This window comes from Schistocerca serialis, chromosome 10 (assembly GCF_023864345.2).
Source record: "Schistocerca serialis cubense isolate TAMUIC-IGC-003099 chromosome 10, iqSchSeri2.2, whole genome shotgun sequence".
NCBI lineage: Eukaryota > Metazoa > Arthropoda > Insecta > Orthoptera > Acrididae > Schistocerca > Schistocerca serialis.
The window spans coordinates 53,032,339-53,038,808 of record NC_064647.1 but is presented as its reverse complement, the minus strand read 5'-3'; positions in this window follow the sequence as shown (position 1 = coordinate 53,038,808).

The window sequence follows — 6,470 nt, the reverse complement described above, 5'->3', positions numbered from 1 at the left end:
TTCATTATTTAATCCTTCATGACTGTGCAACGATGCCTTTTTCGCCAGCCAGGCAGAAGGTGGTACAACAAACAAAGGCACAGATCTCCTTGATCATGCACCATCCCCTGGAAGGCATGGTAGCCTGATCTCAGACCTCTAATTGTATACCTCAAGGACATTCATCAATGTACCACCTCCTCCAGGAAAGACAATGAAGACACAGGGCTCTGATCCACTATCTCACTGATGTGGAAGGCCACTGGCATGAGACCTTACGAACTATCAGCCATGCTCTCCACAATCATTTCGCCAGATTATATGCAGCTGTACTGCATTCTGCAGAACTGATCACAGAAGTCACATGCCTTACTATGAGCACTCTTCTGGTGGAGGTAGCGCATGAACTCCAAGAAGACGTGACCACAGATGAAGTACTTGATGCTAACAAGGTGGGATCTGATAACAAATCCCCAAGACCTGACGGTATCCTCATCGAATTTTACAAAAGTTTTAATTGTTTGTTGGCTTCCACATGGACGACCATCGTGCAAAAGCTGATGTCCCTGACGACAGTGGACCTTAACACCTTTCTCGAGGGCATCATTATACTCATTCACAAACTGTATGGGCAATCGAGCGTCCAAGATTATCGACCAATCACCTTGCTGAACAGCGATATGAAAATATTTACACGGCTGCTGGTATTACAACTCAAGAAGGTTACACGTTACGTCACCTCCTGCGACCAAGCTTCGCTAGGAGGTCACAACAATATCCATACGGCCCTTTGCTGTTATAAAGACTTGATAGCCTTTGCTCGCCACCAACATCTCCCTGGTGCCTTGGCATTGCTGGACTTTAGCCAGGCCTTTGACTGTGTAGACCACTCCTACTTCTGGGCAGTTCTTCAACATATGGGTTCCCCTGGCAGTTTTATCACAGTCATTTTGCGCCTTTTGAGTGATGCGACTTCCAGAATCATGTACGTCTGCCTCAAGCCTCCTCTTGACATAGCTTGATCTGTTCGGCAAGGCTGCCCCCTTTCACGATTTTATATGCTTTCGCTTTGAAACCCCTGCTCCAATGTTTGGAAGGTGTGATGCTGCACAGGCACTATTTTTGTTACACGGCCTATGCCAAAGACCTTGTTCTTTATCTGCGCAGTGAGGATGAAGTTCGGGCAGCCCTAACATGGGTGGTGACCTATGGTGAAGCTTGAGGCAGCTCCCTCAGTGTGTCCAAATCCAAGGTGAGGGCCTACCAGAGAGAAGCGTCGTCCCCCTTAGCGTCACTGCCACAATTCGATGTCTTGGCATTGAATTCACCGCCAATCTCCATCAGTCAGCGGCTATTAACTGTAGGCACTTGCTGCAGGCTATCAGAGCTAGCTTTGCAGATCACCGACTACAAGCCCTCGACATTATCCAATACACCAAATATGTGAACATCTATCATGCTTCCCATATACCACATGTGTCTGTTGATGGCTCTGGAGCCTTCGTCAGCTCAGGAATGTTACTCCCTTGCATTCCCATGGGACTGTGGTGAAGTGGGACTAATAAATGTGGCGACCACAGTCACAGTGCTGTACATCGGCTCCCAACTCAAACTCTGACATCATTGCCCGCCTCACTGGGCTCCTATTCCAAGACTTTGCGCCAGTCTCATTGTCTGGCCCAGCTTTGGCCTCGACCATCCCATACCCTTTTTATCATATCTGGTGATTTTATCTGCACTTCAGCTATGTCTACGGTTCTTTACCTCTCACACAGTTGTTACAGACGAAAACAGTTTACGAAGTGTTACAACAATGCCACCCGCCCAATCCCATCGAAATTAAGTATCCCCAGTACGTGTGGCGGCACCTATGGAAAGCGGCTCGCGCCCGCTTTCTCGAATCCGACGTCCAACCAGCGTGGTATTTCCAGTGAATGGCAAACAAGTTAACCATATCGACTGCATCACATCCATCTAACCTACTCGTCCCTCTGCACCTGCTGTAGAGTGGACGACATAGACGACCACCAGTTCCACTGTGGTCCAGCGTCTGATGTCTGGACACCTGCACTGCATATTTTGGCGATTCTTACATGCCAAACTCCCACTCAGATCGACATCCACACACTTTTATTCCCAGAGGAGACTTTTTATCTCACCACCAAAACTCACTCTGTGAACTGGATCTGTGGCCACACAACCCTTTATCTTTTTTATTCTGGCTATAAGTCAGTGCTAGGATATTGGAATTATCTCAACGAACGACACTGCGTCCTAACATGCAACCCACACTGTCAGCAGTACTTCTGTAATTTCTTAGGGAGCACCTTTAACGATCCGCCTCGCAGCCAGAACATCCACGCCATGAGAAGCTGAAAACTGACATGAACTGATCAGAACCTGCCTGAACCAAACAGAACCAATAACGGAATCTAATCCCACTCAACGAGAAGACAGGGTGTCCGATTAATCTTGACCACACTAAATAACTGTTTGTCCAGACGCAAATTGCAAAATTTATCTGTCAGGGTGACATCAATCATCGTGATTGCCTTCTCTTTGTAGGTTTGTTTTTTACAAAGATATAAAGAACGGTATGACTTTTTTAAATGGCACCCTGTATTTTTTTATTCGGTAATTCATTTCCTCTCGTAAAGACCTATTCAAAAATGTATCACGGTGTACCATTCACTGAAACACAACGTTATTAATTACATAACACAACATTGACTTTGAGTCCGGGATCACAAACTCATCCACTTGCTGGAGTTGCCAGAAAATAAATGAAAACCAAGTAAAAACATAAAATTGACTTTGACTCTCCTGTACCATTGCCCAGGAGTAGAACATTCAAAGGTGCTGAAAGTGGTGACTCTGGACACTGATACACAGGCGTACTCGTTGAATGAAAGAATTATTTACTGCATCCTCTGTTGCCTGCTGAAGAGAATTACAAGCAAGCACGATGCTTTCCTGCATGTCCTCTGCAGTTGTTGGAATATCGCGATAGACAACATCTTTAATGCATCCCCGAGGAAAATAGTCCAGAGAATTTAAATCAGGGGATCTAGCAGACCAAGTAACTATTATTTATCGACCAATCCAGCTGGTAGGATACCTTCAGTTCAGAATATGACGTGTACGCAAGGCATCATGTGCTGGACGTCCCTTTGTGTTGATACCACATAACCAATCTGGTTCTTACCAGTGGCATTTCATCCAGTAGAAAAGGAAGAAGTCGTCTGAGGAAGTTGGCATACGCTGTGTCGTTTAGACTACCATTGATGAAATAAGGGCCATTAATTGTAGTACCAAGCATCCCACCCAGACGTTAGCTCTCCACTGATGCTGATGTTCCACCTGTCTAACCCATCGTGGGTTGTCGCTGGACCAATAATGCATGTTCCCTGTATTTACCTCTCCTTTGTTTGAGAAGGAACATTCATCGGTAAACAGAACATTGGAGAAGACGTTCGGGTTGGCGAGGATTTGCTGCTGTGCCCACTGACGGAACTACACACGATTCTGGAAATCATTCCAATGCAATTCTTGATGTAGGTGTACATGATAAGGATGGAACCGATGACGTGTAAGAATAAGATGTACACTCGTTTTAGGAATGCCAATCTCGTGTTCAAGCTGTCGTGTGCTCACATGTGGATTCATAGCAACGGAAGCGTGAACATTAACTCCGGCAGCTTCCTCTGTGCGAGTGCTTCAGCGATTGCGTTGTAGTGGACTGAAACTTCCCGTTTGCTGAAGCGTCGCAACAAGACGAGAAAATATCCGTCGGAAACGTGGGTTCTTGTCAGGATATCGCTCTCTGTACAGCTCCGCTGTCTGAGTAGCATTTCGCCTACGTTCAACAACGATAATAAAAGAAACAATATGACAATGCAGTTTGTAGGAAGGACAGCCTTTACTGTATGCCTACTCTACACAACAGTATTTGAAAGGACTAAACTGCTATACTGAATGTACCCATACATGAGAAAACAGTATTGCAATTACTGTTCTGCGAATTTACATTCCCCATTGATGTGTAGCATTCCTGCCTTCTCTTCGTTGGTGTGCATTCTACTCACATACTCTTTAACTGACGATGGTTGACGGAATGACGGGTGTGTATTTCACTTATGTTTACATTTGCCCTCTGTCAACGTCAGCTCGTGGATGTGTTCCACTACCCTGAGTACCTGCACTAAGCGCTGGGAATGTCAATGCCAATGTTGTGTTATGTAATTAACAACGAACGTTGTGTTTCAGTGAATGGCACACTGTGATACATTTTTGAGTAGGTTTTTAGGAGAGGAAACGAATTAGCGAATAAAAAATATAGGGTGCCATTTAAAAAATTCATACCGCTGTTCACATCTTTGTTAAAAAGCTACAACGAAGGCAATCATGCTGATTGACGTCCCCGTGAAGGCTGAAGTACATTTGCTTGAAACATTTTGTAATTTGCATCTGGACAAACAGTTATTTAGGGTGGTCAGGATAAATGGGACACCCATGTTGTTGTGGTCTTCAGTCCGGAGACTGGTTTCATGCAGCTCTCCACGCTACTCTATCCTGTGCAAGCTTCTTCAGCTCCCAGTACGTACTGCAGCCTACATCCCTCTGAATCTGCTTAGTGCATTCATCCCTTGGTCTCCCTCCACGCTGCCCTCCAATACTAAATTGGTGATCCCTTGATGCCTCAGAACATGTCCTACCACCCAATCCCTTCTTTTAGTCAAGTTGTGCCACAAACTCCTCTTCTCCCCAATCCTATTCAGCACCTCCTCATTAGTTATTTGATCTACCCATCTAATCTTCAGCATTCTTCTGTAGCACCACATTTCGAAAGCTTCTATTCTCTTCTTGTCCAAACTAGTTATCGTCCATGTTTCACTTCCATACATGGCTACACTCCATACGAATACTTTCAGAAACGACTTGCTGACACCTAAATCTATACTCGAGGCATCAAGGGATCACAAATTTAGCATAGGAGGACAGCGTGGAGGGTAAAAATCGTAGAGGGAGACCAAGAGATGAATACACTAAGCAGATTCAGAAGGATGTAGGTTGCAGTAAGTACTGGGAGATGAAGAAGCTTGCACAGGATAGAGTAGCATTGAGAGCTGCATCAAACCAGTCTCAGGACTGAAGACAACAACAACAACAACAACAACAACAACAAAATTTCTATCTGTTATTCTAATATGCAAACAGAGATTGAATTGCTGCTTTCCTGCCTCCTTCGTAAATCATTAACAAATAAAATATTATGCAGTGTTCAGTCAATAAGTATTTTTTAGAAGACAACATTTTCGCCTTTGTCTGTTACCTTTACTTAAAAAACTCTTTGCCTCTGTATATGTCTGCTTGTGTCTGTGTATGTGTGTGTGTGTGTGTGTGTGTGTGTGTGTGTGTGTGTGTGTCCTTTTTTCCCCCGAAGGTGGGTCTTTCCGCTCCCGGGATTGGAGTGACTCCTTGCCCTCTCCCTTGGAACGCATATCCTTTCGTCTTTCCCTCTCCTTCCCTCTTTCCTGATGGGGCGGCGGTTTGTTGCGAAGGCTTGAATTTTGTGTGTATGTTTGTGTGTCTATCGACGTGCCAGCGCTTTCGTTTGGTAAGTCACATCATCTTTGTTTTTAGATATATAAGCATAAATATTTATATATATACATATATACCGGTATTCTATGAGAAGTCACATTGTAAATTTTTTTGCACACAGTAGGAGTTTGTGCAGTGATAGGATTGAACGCTATTTCCTCCAGTGTTTCATGAAATTGACAAATTTTAAGCGGAGCCATAGCTTATTGTTGTGGCTACTTTGTTGTTTCTTGTGTATCCCTTGCACTCGCGCCAAACGACTCAAATGTCACATGATAGTTTGAACAAGCTCGATACTGTAACAAACGCTACGACATACTGGAAAATCTGTAGCTGTTCGAACGAGACTATCTATTGCCCAACCTTAGCAAAAATAGCGTGCTGAACATGAGCTATGAGCATTCCGGATCACAGAACTATTCGCTTGAGGATACTTCGAAGCTGAGCTCAAGAGCAACGCAGAAAATATGAAAACTCATGCAGTGAAAGCATTAGTGCAAAACGTTTAGTTAACTTTCAAGATATTTGTGTGTATAACATAACGATCTGTCTTGAAATTGGTCAAATGGCTTCTCGGTTTGAAATAAAAAATGTGTGTTTCACTGGTTTTGGAGATCAACCCATGTGGGGGTGGATTAGGGTATGAAAATTTTTATGGAAATATTTCATTATCCAAGCATGTTTGAAGATAAATGCATGTTAGTAAGAAAAAATACACACATCACTGTTTTTAGATACTCAACCCCTAAAGGTATGTACCGTTTACATCTGTGCGCATCCTTGCAACTAGTCGCAATGTGACTGTCGATTGTCCCAAACACAAGTAGAGGCAAGTGTGTAGGTGCATGGCTCTTCCTCAACATGTGCGTGTGAGTGATGGCGTTCAC